General features: G+C 31.9%; 1 protein-coding gene across 2 annotated transcripts in view; it reads right to left on the bottom strand.

The window, feature by feature from the left end:
• Positions 1-16641, bottom strand: part of LOC114327521 (hillarin) — a 232469-nt gene extending 215828 nt beyond the window's left edge. The window contains exon 1 of one of the 2 annotated variants that reach the window (XM_050648775.1): positions 16323-16641. The gene's annotated coding sequence lies outside the window, so the exon portion shown is untranslated. Of the gene's footprint in view, positions 1-16192 lie in introns of both variants that reach the window. The other variant, XM_050648777.1, reaches the window with a different exon arrangement.

Raw genomic sequence — 16641 nt, 5'->3', positions numbered from 1 at the left:
GGACAGGTGTGGGAGAGACTGATAAATTTCATGTGAAAGTAGGATTGCATCAAGGTTCTGTGCTTAGTCCGTATTTATTCTCATTAGTTTTGGACCAGATAACAGCGAAAATACAGGGTAACATTCCATGGTGCTTAATGTATGCTGATGATGTCGTGTTAGTAGGAAATAGTGAAAGAGACTTAGAACAAAAACTGGAACAGTGGAGACAAGCTCTGGAGGAAAAAGGTTTAAAACTTAGTAGGACAAAAACAGAGTATTTGGAATGTTCATTTAAAGATGGAGCTACTACAAATAAAATGGTATCTTTGGATGGTGAAATGATTGTAAAAAGCAATAGTTTTAAGTACCTAGGATCGGTATTACAGAGTAATGGAGAAATAGATGGAGATGCATGCAGTAGAATTAGGGCTGGATGGATGAAGTGGAAAGAAGCGAGTGGTGTGTTGTGTGACAGAAAAATTCCAATGAAGCTGAAGGGAAAATTCTATAAAACAGCCATAAGACCAGCTATGATGTACGGAACTGAATGTTGGGCAGTGAAAAAGAAAGAGGAACAGCGAATGCATGTGGCGGAAATGAGAATGCTTAGATGGATGAGTGGAGTGACAAAGAAGGATAAAATTAGAAATGAGTATATTAGGGGAAGTCTAGGTGTGGCACCAATTGATGCCAAAATGAGAGAGCATAGGTTAAGATGGTTTGGTCATGTTCAACGTCGAGACGTTAACCACCCAATACGAAGAATAGCTGAAGTGCAGATTCCTGGAAGGAGTAGGAGAGGAAGACCAAAGAAGACCTGGGGGGAGACGATAAGGCAGGACATGTTGGTAAAGGGGATTAACATTGATATGGCCCAAGATAGAATTGTGTGGAGAAATGCAATTAGGGAAGCCGACCCCGCATAGGGATAAGGCAAAGAGAATGATGATGATGATTAGTTGATCCTTTTCGGGATAAAATAGGAAAAGGAAATAAATAGAAATACCATAAATAAGCACATACAAATATCTTTTATTATCAAAAGCAATACTCTGAAAATTTATCAATTAAATCCTGTGGGCATAACTGTCCCAATTAAACTCTTACCACATAAATTAATTTTAATTTAACAAATATTTATCGGTTTGTTCTTGATAACATTGATAAAACAAACTAAACAAAAAAATTTAGGTATGTATTCGCAAAACTACTTATACTTCCTATTAAATTTTTGAAATATTGGAATCTTAGCTCATATGCTTTTACTCAAAAAAAATTAACTTCTGAACATAAAGATAATTTATCAAATAAATTATTGACTGACCTTTTGATTCACACACAATGATGTCTCCTCTTGACCCAAACAGCTCTTCCTTGTTGATTATGTTAGGCTACCCATCAAAGCCCTCTCCGTTCTCAGCATCAATCCAGCAGCATACCAGCAACTAATTCTCCAAAACACGAGCCAGGCCTCTTTTGACCAGTACTCGTTAAAAAAACTCCAAAATTCTCTCCTCTCTTTCTCACAATAATATTCTCTCCCTTGGGCTTTACAGAATCAAAGAGGTATTTCTTCTCAATTTGATCTGTCTCTCGTTCCACTTTTGAGCTACACTCTTTACTATCTAACAACCACTGGTACTTGCTTCTGAACTGTTCACGAAAACTTTGACTGCCGATGCCGGTCACATAATAATCTCCTTTTCCAAACGATCTGAACATTCAACCTTCTCTCATCTCCATTCCAAATTTTCATTCGAAAAACCCATGCATCCTTCCAAACAAATACTTCTACTCATGATAATTACTTTTCGGGAATTCTACAAATTTACTTGGGGCTTAAACAAAGAGACTTAAACTTCCAACTTTCTCTAATATATAGGTAATAATTACCTGTGGCTTTTGGTCTCGCTCGTAACAAAGCAACCGTTTTAAAATTATAATCCCGAAACAAATTGTCTACTTACATCACTTTATTTACTAATGTCTTTAATTCTTCAGGGAAAAACTCATTAAGGATAAACCCACTGCTTAAAAGCTAACTTCTAATAAATAGTTACAAATCAATATACAGAGCGTATCAAATTTATGTGCCCGCGTTATATAAAAAAAATAAAATTTTTATTCTATCTGACAAAATGATACACAATAATATACAGGGTGTCCCGAAAAGATTAGTCATAAATTATACCACATATTCTGGAATCAAAAATAGTTCGATTGAACCTAACTCACCTTAGTACAAATGTGCTCATAAAAAAAGTTACAACCCTTTGAAGTTACAAAATGAAAATCGATTTTTTTCAATATATCGAAAACTATTAGAGATTTTTTATTGAAAATGGACATGTATCATTCTTATGACAGGAATATCTTAAAACAAAATTATAGTGAAATTTCTCCACCCCATAAAAATTTTATGGGGGTTTTGTTCCCTTAAACCCCCCAAACTTTTGTGTACGTTCCAATTAATTCATTATTGTGGTTCCATTAGTTAAACACAACGTTTTTAAAACTTTTTTGCCACTTAGTATTTTTTCGATAAGCCAGTTTTTATCGAGATGCGGCTTCGTTTTTAATATATTTACATAAAAATTTTATGGGGGTTTTGTTCCTTTACACCCCCCAAATGTTTGTGTACGTTACAATTAAACTATTATTGTGGTACCATTAGTTAAATACAGTATTTTTAAAACTTTTTTGCCCCTTAGTCTTTTTTTGATAAGTCCCCTTTTACCGAGATTTGGCTTCTTTTTCAAAATATACCTAAAAATGTAAATTATAAATAAATTTTCAGATTATGAACAGGTTTCTATAATCGTACTTAACCGTATACAAATACAGTTGAGTCCGCGAGTCTTTACCCGTGCGTCATTAATACCTGGCGAGATAAAACACATACTTTTTATCTAGCATCATTCTCTTCCACGCATGAAACTCATGACAAACCAGCTGCCGTTTGTTATTAAGTAAAAACACGTTATTTTTATGAACCATCTAGACTTAGTGCATTGAAAAGAGATAGGTACAAAAAAAGACGATTTGGTATGTTTTCATATTTTAAGCACAATTTGTCTGACGTTTCTGCTTTGTTTACTTTTGTGGCTGTCAGTCAGTTGAATTTTTTGCGGTTTTTGTCGAATTCTTGCGTTTTGAAGTTTCTTTATATTACACAAACAGTTGTTTTCACAACTAATTTTATATTGGGCTTTAAAATTTTAAGGTACCTAATTATATTTTGGCAAAACATACAAAGCTAACGTCATTCACACAGTAAAGAAATGATTTTGTTTAGATTTCCGTCAAAGTGAATAAAATAACAAAAATAAAATATGTTATTGAATTTTTTTATAAATTGTTTATTTATTTATTAATCCATAATAATAATAGAATTTATTAAGCTACTTCAAATGTAGCTGTAATTCTGCACAAAAATTTTAAAGCAAAAGTTACATTTGACATTCTATATATTTGATAACGTCAAATTTTATAATAAAACCCGTAATCGGAACAGTAGCCACTTTCTGTCAGTTGTTGTTGCGTGAAATAGGTTTCCGACTTATTTCGTATGCTTTAAATTTAAATGATGACGCACGGGTAAAGACTCGCGGACTCAACTGTATATGTGGTGGATTCGAAAAATATTCAAAATATCTCGATAAACACTGGCTTATCGAAAAAGTAATATGAGGTAAAAAAGTTTTAAAAACATTGTGTTTAACTATCGGTCCCACAATAATAATTTAGTTGGAACGTACACAAAAGTTTGGGGGGGGGGGGGTTTAAGGGAACAAAACCCCCATAAAATTTTGATGGGGTGCAAAAATTGCACTTTAATTTTTTTTAAGAAGCTGCTGCCATGAGAATGCCACATGTCCATTTTCAATAAAAAATCGTTAAAAGTTTTCGATATATGAAAAAAAGTCGATTTTCATTTTGTAACTTAAAAGGGCTGTAACTTTTTTTGTGTGCACTATTGTATATAGGTAAGTGAGGTTCAATGAACCTATTTTTGACCCCAGAATCCATGGTATAATTTATGACCAATCTTTTCGGGACACTCTGTATACTAAAAACACTAATATATTTGTTTTGCACCTTATTTGCGCTGATACATATCTACATAAATTGAAAGATTTAGCAACTACTTCCATACTGTCTGTGTGCGCATACGCGTAAAATAATAAAAATTCACTCTCAATCACGCCTAAAGAAGTATAACTTCAAAAATATTCAACATTATAAAGCACGAAAGGATGTGGTTTTTATAATGAAAATAGTACCAACGTTTTACATATTTTGGTTTCCAAAATAATTATTGATATTGATTCCTCAGCCCAACTCTGTATTTCGATTCTTAGTTAAAAGGTAAAACGATTTTTTGTGTAATTATAAAATCCTTATATTACGAAAATGTCAGCACACTAAACTATATTTAATTATGCCTAATGCACTTTAACCTCTAGTCAGTCAAGGTCTACACAATAATAAAAATGCTACTTTCAGCTCAGCTAAAAATGGAGACATTAAGCAGAATGCCGTCTTATGCATATTAATAGTTGATTGCATATTGTTTGGTGGACAGAAAAAAATCGAATATCTTTGTTTTATAATATTCGTTAAGTTAATTAATATTTATATAAAGCCACATTCTTGAATTACGAATTAATCAATGTGTAATATATTTATAATCTTGTAAGAAAAATTCACAAGGGCGATATGTTAAACAACAATGGTAGATGGCATTGACTTTTATCTTTTTTTCTTCTAACAACTACGCCACATTGGCGGGGACGTGACATTATAACTTTTTTATTGGAATAAATTATCAAGAATTTTCCGGAAAATCATCATATTAATACCAGTATCAAAAAATCTCATCTGATTCAAAGCTGTTCAAACTTACTTACTGAGTGGCTTTAAGTCTATCATATTAATGCCAGAAACTCAAAAGAACAACTTGCAAAATAAAGACATATTGCACTGTGATATAACGTGCATGAGTTATGAATTAAAAATAATTATAACGAACTTTTGATAGGGGGGCAAGCATTATATACAGGGTGTTTCATTGGTAAAGTAATATACGTTAACTGTATAAAGAGGATACTTAGGCGGTCTCAAAAATACCATACTTAATGGGTCTTAATAACAAAGATACTGGGTGTTTTATCTATTTTGCCATTTTCTTAATTGGTTCATAACTTTTTGACCACACTGTATATTTATTTTATATTTGGCACGCAAATATCATTTAAGGCGTACAATAAATTAATGTATTTACAATTGTAAAAAATCCAGGTCCGGCTTAAAAAATATTGGAAAAATGTTCCGACCCCAAAACAACACCCTGTACATTAATTTTTTTTAAAACGGATTTTTCAGTTGAAAATATAATAAAAAACTAAATTCAGTGGTATACTTTGAATTTTCGGCAAAATGATTTTTCTGGTGAAATTTGGAATTTGAATTCTGAAATTAAGTGAATTGCGAGAGCTCTAAGTAGAAAAAAATTAAATACAGCTTACAACTTGTCAACCACACTGTATATTGATTTTATATTTAACACGCGAATATTCTTTTAGGTGTCCAGTCAATTAATTTAATTACAATTATAAAAAATCCAGGTCCGCATTAAAAAATATTGTTTAAATGTTCCAACCCAAAAAAACACCTTGTATATTAAATTTTTTTAAAATGGATTTTGCATTTGAAATGTGTATGAAAAACAAAATTAGTGGTATACTTTTAATTTTCGGCAAAATGATTTTTCTGGTAAAAATTTGAATTTGAATTCTGAAATTATGTGAATTGCGAAGCTCAAAGTAAAATAAATTAAAATATGACTTAATTGTAATAAATACCATTATTTAATCTAAATTGGTAAAATATTAACATTTGCACACCTAACAATAATTTTTGATGACCCCATCTGTGGCTCAGTGGTAAGAGCGCCTACTTTTAGATCGAAAGGTCCGAATGGTCGTGAGTTCGAATCTCACCAGGGTCAGAAATTTTTCGTTTATTATAAATTAATAAATGAAAATAGTTTCTGTCGTTGTGGGATCGGTACTCACCGGAGGGACCGCAGACGTTCGGATACAATTAGCGTCTCTTTGCAAAGACAATGACGTCGACTTTGCAATGTAACAAGACACTTACTCAAGACACACAGTACACAGTACACATGACGCTAGGTACCTAACTACAAAAAGTTACCGTACCTACGTATAAAAAAAATAATTTTTGATGGTGGTAATTTTGAATAAGTACTTTAGTTTTGAATAGTGATTATGCTGCAAATTTTCGCTGTTTTGTTATAATTTTTAGCTATTTTGTTGATTAAAGTGACGTATTCTTTATTGACCCTTTATTATTTATTCATTATTTAAAGATGAATATTCGCCAAAAATTATTTTTCACACATAATAAAAAACACTAAAATATTAACATTTTACCAATTCAGATTAAATAATGGTATTAATTAAAATTAAGTCGCATTTTAATTTTTTCTACAAGAGCTCTCGCAATTGACATAATTTCAGAATTCAAATTCAAAATTTTACCAGAAAAATCATTTTGTCGAAAATTCAAAGTATACTGCTAATTTTGTTTTTCATCCTCTTTTCAAATGCGAAATCCATTTTAAAGAAAATTAATATACAAGGTGTTCTTTTGGGTCGGAATATTTACACAATATTTTTTAAACCGGACCTGGATTTTTTAGCGTGTTAAATATAAAATCAATATACAGTGAGGTTGTCAAGTTGTAAGCTGTATTTCAATTTTTTTCTACTTAGAGCTCTCGCAATTCACTTAATTTCCGAATTCAAATTCAAAATTTCACCAGAAAAATCATTTTGCCGAAAATTCAAATTATACCACTGAATTTAGTTTTTCATCCTCTTTTCAACTGAAAAATCCATTTTAAAAAAATTTAATGTACAGGGTGTTGTTTTGGGGTCGGAATATTTTTCCAATATTTTTTAATCCGGATCTGGATTTTTTACAATTGTAAATAAATTAATTTATTGTACACCTTAAATGATATTTGCGTGCCAAATATAAAATAAATATACAGTGTGGTTAAAAAGTTATGAACCAATTAAGAAAATGGCAAAATAGATAAAACACCCAGTATCTTTGTTATTAATGGAGTAAGATCCATTAATTATGGTATTTTTGAGATCGCCTAAGTGTCCTTTTTCTACAGTTAACGTATGTTACTTTCTCAATGAAACACCCTGTATACAATACATTATATAGCAAACATAATACAAAATTGATCTATTTTTTGTAAATTTCAGTCATTTTCAGAGTCAGGGCCCTATCAAATGACGCCCCTGGCAGTTCTGGATTATCTTAGAAAGATTTCATACAATCTGGAAATGTGAACGTCAATTATTTATTATTTTGTTTTATAACTATTTTTATTATAATCGAATTAATAAACTGAACCCTTTAATTTTTATATTGAAGCATTATCTAATTATTATTTAGGTTTATTACTAATTTGGCTTGACTAATTTTTTGGATTTGTTATAATAATGTTTTGGACAAGAATTCAATATTAAATTCTTGATGTTGTAATAAAATGAAAGGTACTCCGTTAAAAGGTAAAACTTTTTACTGGGGGTGTTTTCGCTGGGGCTGTTTTAGCCCAGGCTAAAACTTGGCCGGGGCTATTTTGTGTGCGATCTATTTTGTCGGGGCTATTTTGTTTATGGGCTGTGTTGTCAAGGCTATTTTGGCGGGACTGTTTTGACCGGGCCATTTTGACGGTTCACGCAAAGATCTTACATCGGTCCACATTGGGATCACTGCAAGTATGGTCTCTTATTCGTACGACCAGAATGGCCCGTAGTACAGACGATTTTAAGAAAAGAAGAAACAAAAATACAAAAACGAAGACTCTAAAAAGGACCCAAAAACTAACAAAATTACTTCTAAAAAGGGTGTCCGGTAGCCTGCGGAATTTCGACAATAAAAGGGGACGAATTGCGTTACTTTTACAGAAAATACCGAAAACTTTGAGATATCTTGGCAATACTTATCAGAAGCTTAAAGCTCAGAAACCTGTAGGAGAAGGAAGTTGGCCGCAAAGTACTTATAGACCAGTAAGGATCTGTTTGTAGGTGGATGTGAGATGTGGCATTCAGATTTTTGCGGATAAAGTTAGGTGATAACTTCGTTAATAATAATTGATTTATGCTCCTTCTCAAATATGCCCGGAACATTAATAAAAAAAACAAAATATTTAAAAATTTCGTTTTTTTTTCTACTTTTTTGCTTATAACTTTAAAAGGATTCATTTTGGAACAAAGTCGTATAGGAATAAAACAAAGATAATTAAATTTTCTATCAGATGCGATTGGTTAAAAATGTCTTAATTTATCACCCTTGCTGCAAAATAGCAATAAATATAAAATAAGGGGGCAAAACAAGCCTGTCCTTATTCAATGATTTTCCATCACTTAGGTTACACTTGGAACTTTCCTAATTCGCTTATAAAATTTTTGTAATGTGTTAAAACCGTACACCAAATTTTATTAAAATTGACTTACTAGATTTTGAATAATAATTTTGCAATCTAAACTTTTTTTTAAAAATTAAAATTTTTTAAAATCTTGCACAACAAAAACTAGAACATACAAATATTTGTCAATTTTTTACATATAAAGAAGCACTCCACCTATCTAATGCACTTTACAGAATTGAAATCGGATTGTTTAAGCAGCCTCAGCAATGTTTTAAAGTTATAAACAATTTTTTGGCTTATAAACAAATTAGTCCTGTGGCCAGGAGGGGGTGCTACGGGCTCCTTTATTTACTTACCCAAGATTTTTATGTATTTTTTGACCCATAGAACACGATTTTTTTGGGTAACAGTTGATCCGGATGTCGATAAGATTGTTATAAACAAAGAACTTGAGGAATTACATAACATCGATTTTTCGCAAAATAAAACATTTTTTTGTATTTCTTGGCTAATTCTAAGCAAAAAATGTTCTTACAAGTTTTTTCGTAGGATGCATAGTTTTCGAGATAAACGCAGTGAAACTTTCAAAAATTCGAAAAATTGCAATTTTTGAACGCGAATAACTTTTGATTAAAAAATAAAATAGCAATTCTGTTGACAGCATTTGAAAGTTTAAGTCAAATTATCTGGTTTTAATTATTTGCATTGCTAAAAATTAATTTTTTTATTATTAAACAAAGCTGTTTGTTTACAGTGGCGGCTCGTGACCTCAGTATGCGGGTAGGCTACACATATACTTCGGGTAGGCGACAAAAAATATCCTACAGTTTGTAATACATTTTGAGCCATCTTGCAATACTAAATGTAATCTATGAGCGCAACAATGTGTAAAAATTGCTTTTGGAGCATCTACTTTAATTTTTGATTGTAATCCGTTTAAAGAGCCAGCCATTACACTTGCACCGTCGTAAAATTGAGCAATTAATTTATTTTTGTAATCATATGGCTCAAGCACGTTTGAAATTAAACTATATAGAGCGTCTGCAGATCTATTATCGCTAACATCAAAAAACCCTAAAAATCTTTCTGTTACCTGACCAACTTTGTTAACAAAACTAATTGTTAAAGTACACTGTGATTTTACGGTTATATCAGTAGTATCGTCAGCTAGTATAGAAAAAAATTGACTTTCATTAATTTCTGTTGAAATTTCATTTTTTACGTAATCGGCAAGACAATCTATTAAATCATTTTGTATTGTTTTTGACAAACCCGTGAACACCCCTTCTATTTTTTAACATGATCCTGGATTTCCTGATCGCGTTTAACTACTAAATTAAAAATTTCTTTAAAATTACCCATGTTTGAAGAATTATGGCTCTCATCTCATCACGACCGCGAAATGTAAGTTCTTGTTTTGCTAAAAGAATTGTAACATCAATTTTTTCAACTTCTTCAATCTTTTTTAACTTCTTCATTATATATCTTATTAGATAGAGAAATATGTCCAGCGAAAGCACTGTCAGTAGTTTGTTTATTTTTTTCTAACCGTTTTAAATCTAAGCAATTGTTTAAATGTTCTTTCGAAGATTCATGTTTTTTTACACTAGCTGATAAATTTTTCAAATCTGAATATCCCTGACTCACCCAAACATTTTGCTTCAAATTTGAGAGCAACAGACAAGGCCAACAGAAAAGTGAATTTTTAAAATAACTTCCGCTTAGCCATTTATGATTTTCATACCATATTGTTTTAAACGATCTCGAAAATGGTTGATTGTCTTTTGTCTTATCTGTGGATAAAATTGTTAAATTTTGTAAAGGCCGGCCCATTGAAATAATTACTAATCTTTCTTGATTTTGGCGCCTTGAAAAAGGCGTCTCGATCAAACTGGATATTACATCGTTTAAAATATTCATATTCGATGACTAAAGTTTTTCCACCAATAAAACTAACACACCTACGTTTCAACAACGTCAAATATTACTTATTTTATTTATGTATCAAATAATAATTTACTATTCGAATAAATTGATAAGTTAACAATTAACCTCGCTTTAAATTTTTAATTATCTATATAATCTAATAACACATTATTCAGTTTTCATAAACAAATTTAAATTGTCCTACCTAGTTTTATTCAATACTTAACCTACTAATAACAGAAAAAATCAAAAAACAATTATTTTAAAACAGTTTCACAAGATACAAGAGAAGCAACTGATAAAATTTTGTAGGTCCGGCTATAAGACTCTGTGCCTATCCGCCCGTTCAAAATCGTAGAATACGGTCGCTATGAGCAGACCTGCAGCAGGCCTGCTCGCGTAAACAGAGAGAGATCGCACGTCAATTCGGTGTTGGCGTCGTTCTATTTCAGGCTACGTTCCCGAGTGCCTGACCAAGGAGAATATAGAATCTATACAGTACTACTGATACTACAAGGAGCGTACAATAATTATAACTACGGAGAAAATTTTTTGGATATTTTTAAAAATAATTTGGATAATTTTTGCTATTTTATTGTAGATATTGTGTCAAAATTTATAAATTACAATTTTGAAATAAGTAATTTATATTAATAATTTATATTATTGTACTACATTTGAAGAGGGTAGGCGGCGCCTACCTTGCCTACCCCGACGGGCCGCCCCTGTATTGTTTATAAGCCAAAAAATTGTTTATAAGTTTAAAACATTGCTGAGGCCCCTTAAATAATCCGATTTTAATTCTGTAAAGTGTATTAGATAGGTAGAGCACCTCTTTATATGTAAAAAAATTAGACAACTTCTAAATAGTCTACTTTTTGTTCATAAAGATTTTAAAAAATTTGAACTTTTTTAAAAACATTTAGATTGCAAATTTATTATGCAAAATCTATTAAGTCGATTTTAATGAAATTTGGTACACGGTTTAAGTATATTACAAAGAATTTTCTAAGCGAATTACTAAGGTTCTTAGTGCCACCAAAGTGGTTAAAAACATTGAATAACAACAGGCGTATTTTGCCCCCTTATTTTGTATTTATTGCTATATTGCAGAAAAGGTAAAATACGTTAAGACATTTTTGACCAGTCGTATATCATACAAAATTCAATTATCTTTATTTTATTTCTCTTCGACTTTGTTCCAAAACGAATCGTTTTAAAGTTATAAGCAAAGAAAGCAGAAAAAAATCGACGTTTTTCGAAATTTTTAAATATTTTAATTTTTTTATTAATGTTCCGGGCATATTTCAGAAGGAGCATAAGCCAGTTATTATTACTGAAGGTGTCACCTAACTTTATCTGCAAAAATACAAATGCCACCTTTCACATCCAAAAATAGACGTTTTTTCACAGATCCTTACTGGTCTATTATTCTTCCTCGTTATAAGCAATTATGCTTGTTCATTGGCGGATTAATACCTACCTCTATGAAAGGTTGTTACTCCATCTATTGCGCGGACGCGCGGTCGGCCGATACTTCTTCTACCGATTGGTGATTTTTCTCTTGCTATTAAAGGTATTCACCACATGGGTCTCCCCCATTCTGCTTACGCGATTATTCTTCTTCTTCCTTATTGTATGTATGCTTTAAAGCCTGCTTCTTCTTCAATATTAGCCTCCTAAATTTTTTAAGTTATCGCACCATCTTTTTCTTGGTCTCCCAATACTTCTTCGTCCATTTGGTGACCTATTTCGTGCTACTCGTACTATCCTATCCTCTGCTATTCTACTAATGTGTTCGTTCCACTCCTGTTTCCGTTTTGTCACCCATACATTTATGTCTTCTACATTGCATGATCTTCTTATGTTTTCGCTTCTCTCCCTATCCAACAGACTTTTCCCTGATATTCGTCGGAGTATCAAAAACCTCGGGATAACAAGTTTCAACGATTTTCATAATGAATTTCCATAAAACTCCAGGAGTCGACTTGCACACTGTGATACCGGGCACCAGGTACCTCATACAGGTTCGCCGACCCTATATTCCTGTTCAGTTACCTCGAAAACCCCCGAATATGAAAATTGAACTTTGGCAAATGCATTTTTTGCCTACAAGAATGCAATTTGCATTTGTGCCTCATGCCAAGTGTTCAAGAGTTTTCCTACAGCTCTTCCGAATCGAATGCAAAAGATTTCATAACGATCTGCCTTACTTTAAAAAAGTTAGAAGTTTAGACGATTTCAGTGCTTTATATCCTCGCCTACTACTATTCTTTATATATTTTTATATGCCCTGGGAGGGGTTTTAACCCCCCCTGGGTGCGCCACAATTATTTCCATTCTGTTACATTTTGTAAACTAGATTTATTTTATTTTGATTTTTAAATTTTAAACAACCTATTCTGGGTACGCCACTGGTAATAAATGTCACTTTGACATAAAATGTGCGTTTAAACGAGGTAAAAATTAAAAATCGGCCAGGTTCTAGAAAGGGGGTTAAGTGTAAACTATTCAGTGGCCGCAGTCGTACTGAAGGTATTTAATAGGTACTTATTGTAGATGTGTAAAAAAACCATATCACATGGAGATGTTTAATTGCAAAATTAACAAAGAGATATAACCACATTGTGATAAACAGGGGCGTAACAGCGGCCCCCGCAGCGTGAAGCTTGCGGGGGGCCCCAATCGATCAAGGGCCCCATCTTGTCGTCTGATATTATGTAAAAATCTGTTATAGGTATATGATTTTACTTTGTGTGTTTAAATTTAAAAACGTAAATTTCTAAATAGGCGTCTTCGGCAAGTGAATCATCTCATATCTAGAAACTTAATCCTTCCGATCTCACGAACTTTTATGGTGACGACAATAAACTATAATGCTTTGTACGTGACTATTGAAAGATTTGAGAATTGCAATTTGCCGAATTTTAGAACAATATTTCTAAATCTAAAAATGGGTTTTCTCTTTAATCTTTACCTACGTTTAGTATTTCGATACAATTATCCAGAGGCGTAACAGAGGTCCCCACAGTATGAAGCTTACGGGGGCCCCATCTTGTCGTCTAATATATGTAAAAATGTGTTGTTATATTATTTGCATACATACGTTTTTTAAGCAGTGCTGTATTGAAAATGAAGTTGTCTATCCGAATTAATAAAATTGTAGATATATTCGATGATAGTACATAGTGCACGAAGAAAATTGTTCATATCATAGAATAATACTATGTACTAATGTAATCATTTAGTAATTTTTGCTCTATTTTATTCTATACCAATAAAGATGAAAAATGTAAGTCGTCATAATCAATACACCAATAGGGCTTTTCATTCACAGTCATTTGTTTCGAGCTTCTGTCATGTGTCACATAATATTAATATATCTACGTCATACGGTATTGGTATATAACAATGATACAAACCAGAGCGTATGACGTAGATATATAATAGTATTATGTGACACATGACAGAAGCTCGAAACAAATGACAATCGATGAAAAGCCCTATAGCTCAGTAAATGACAGTTTTGGAGTGAAATTATCAGCGTCACGACGGACGTATTTGCTTGACAATTTGGATTTAGGTTCTAGTTACACCCCACTTCAATGTTGGACTTATGCCTTTGGTTGCTTTTACTTCGGGGGTGACACCCCTCCTTGGGGTGAAAAACATACGTTTAAAATAAGTCCGGAAACGCATAAATTGACTAATTATAAGCAACTTTTATTCTACAGAGTTTATTTATCTATGTTAATACTTTTCAAGTCATTTGCGAATGAAATTGTTTATTTTTTAACAAGAAAAGGGTTAGCTTCAGAAGGCTTTTTAGAAAATAACTCAAAAATAAGTATTTATCGAATTAAATATTAGATATCGAAAATATATTTGTAGCAAAAATGTAGTTTATAAGATACAAAAAATGGTGTACTTATTCATGTCTATCGACACAGCAAAAGCACAGTTGAAGCTCATGAAAAATTATTCTTATTCGTCCAATTCCAAATCGAATATTTCCACCTGGAATAACCAAAAAATGAAGCACTTTTCGGGAAAAAGTCATTAAAACTTTTTTAAATGTTTCAAAAAATTATTTTTATTTTTTATAAAAATTTCTAGCACCAAAACTATACGAGTTACGCTCAAATAAAGTTGGCCCCTTTTTTTGGTAAAAAAATCGTGAAAATCTGCCCCTATTTCGCACCCGAAATAAAATTTATCGTTAGCGCTTTACCATTTGCTTTAAATATTTATTGTTTATATGATCTGTAAGTTTGACCGGTTCAAAGTTCTTTATTTTGAAAAAATTTGGTTTCATAGTAAAAAAAGGTTTTTTTTGCAAAAATGCCTTTTTTTCAAAATAACTTAAAAAGTATTAGTGATACGAAGAATCTCAACGAGTAAAGAAATGTAGGTCTTGCTTTTATAAATATTTTGGTTTTATTTTGGTTTTTGTAAGACAAACATTGGTTAAGATATGGCTGTTTAAAATTTGCATATACTCGTGATTAGTGACTCGTTCAAGCCCTTTCAACTAGAACCCTTTTAAAAATAAGCACTTTGAACCGGTGAAACTTACAGGTCATATAAAAAAGTTAAGTAGTTTGTAAGGCGATAATGATTAGTTTCATTTGCGGTCCTAAATAGGGGGAGATTTTTACAATTTTTTTTACCAAAAAATGGGAGTAACTGTTGTTTGAGCGTAACTGGCTTAGTTTTGATGCTAGAAACTTTTGTAAAAAAGAATGTGTGTGTACTTTGTACGCACGTAAGAAGATATTCTTCTATTATATAGGTAATTTAAACGAAGTAAATATACTTAACAGGTTATTTGTATTTTATTTAAAAATTAAACTAACTTTCTTATCTACCACTTTCAAAATTTTTTTATTAAAATAACGAAAAATAAAAAAAAGTATGAAATAATAAATAATACATTTCCTAAAACCACTAATATATTCTTTTAATGACTTATTTGCACGGTTACAGATACATACATACCTATCTTGAAAGATTAGCAATGAACTACATACTGTCAGTGTGCGCAGGCGCGTGGTTGATGTACAATTTTACCCTCAATCGATTCGCCGCTAAAGAAGAATATCTTCAAAAATAAAAATTCTTTTAAACACTTGAAAGTTCTGAGTTTCCCAGAAAAGTATTTCATTTTTTGGTTATTTCACGTAGAAATATTCGACTTGGAATTTGACGAATAAGAAAATTTTTTTATGAGCTATAACTTTTCTTTTACTGGGTAGATAGAATACATTTTTGCTTCATTTTTTTTTATAAGCTAGATACATTTTTGCTAACAATATTCTATTCGATCAAATTCGTTTTTTTTTGTTGAACAATAAACATTTTTACTCATAAATAACTCGAAAAGTCTTAAGTTGACTATGTACTTGGGTGGTCAACTGAAAATTACACGGTATCGCCTTATTTTACGTTCATTTACTGGGCTGTAACACATAATATAGGTATTTGTTACACATTACGCATTTAGTAATTTTTTAAAGGGGGCCCATTTCCAATTCTGCGGGGGGGCCGACGGAGTTTGTTACGCCACTGGTGATAAAGTCATACACAAAAGATAATTGGTCGACAAATCGCCTACCGTGAAAAATCTGCTAGCGGAAAAGGGAATAATTTTATTAATCGGATTAACAGATCTCATAAATGTCAATATACGGTATAAAAAGTTTAAATAACAAAGAAAACCGGTGAAATATGTTAAAAAGTATCTCAAATTGTTCAAACAATTTATAATGACAGTTCTTAATAATGTAATTTATTCTCAATACGGACCTGTTGTGAGGTTTCTTTCCTCATCGCCTATTGATATCTGCCACCCAATAACTTCACCAAACTTTACAAAATGATTACAGTTAGCATTATTAACACATCCACATCCACTTGATGATGTAAACATACTCACCGACTTATCAAAATATGCAATGATTCACTTGACACCTGAGTTTCTTTTCGAGACTTTCCGCACTTTACAACAAAAAAGAGTACTGCCCGGGAGTTGTTCGATCACAAAACCATAAAAACTAACATGTTCCTTAAAAATTGTTTCACTAGCACCGAAGGAAAGTGTCCGAGTTTAGTTCGTGGCCATTTTGAAGGTTGTTTTGTATACTTTGAGAGAGCGACACGAAATTAAATTGTATGAAACCGCGGTCGGGTATGAGAGGTATGCCGAAGTGTTCACCTGTTCTGTTCCTGCATGGCATGGCATGGCATGGGGACGA

Source organism: Diabrotica virgifera, chromosome 4 (genome assembly GCF_917563875.1).
Source record: "Diabrotica virgifera virgifera chromosome 4, PGI_DIABVI_V3a".
Classification (NCBI taxonomy): Eukaryota; Metazoa; Arthropoda; class Insecta; order Coleoptera; family Chrysomelidae; genus Diabrotica; species Diabrotica virgifera.
The sequence above is the reverse complement of the archived record's forward strand: the minus strand, read 5'-3'. Positions and strand labels throughout refer to the sequence as shown.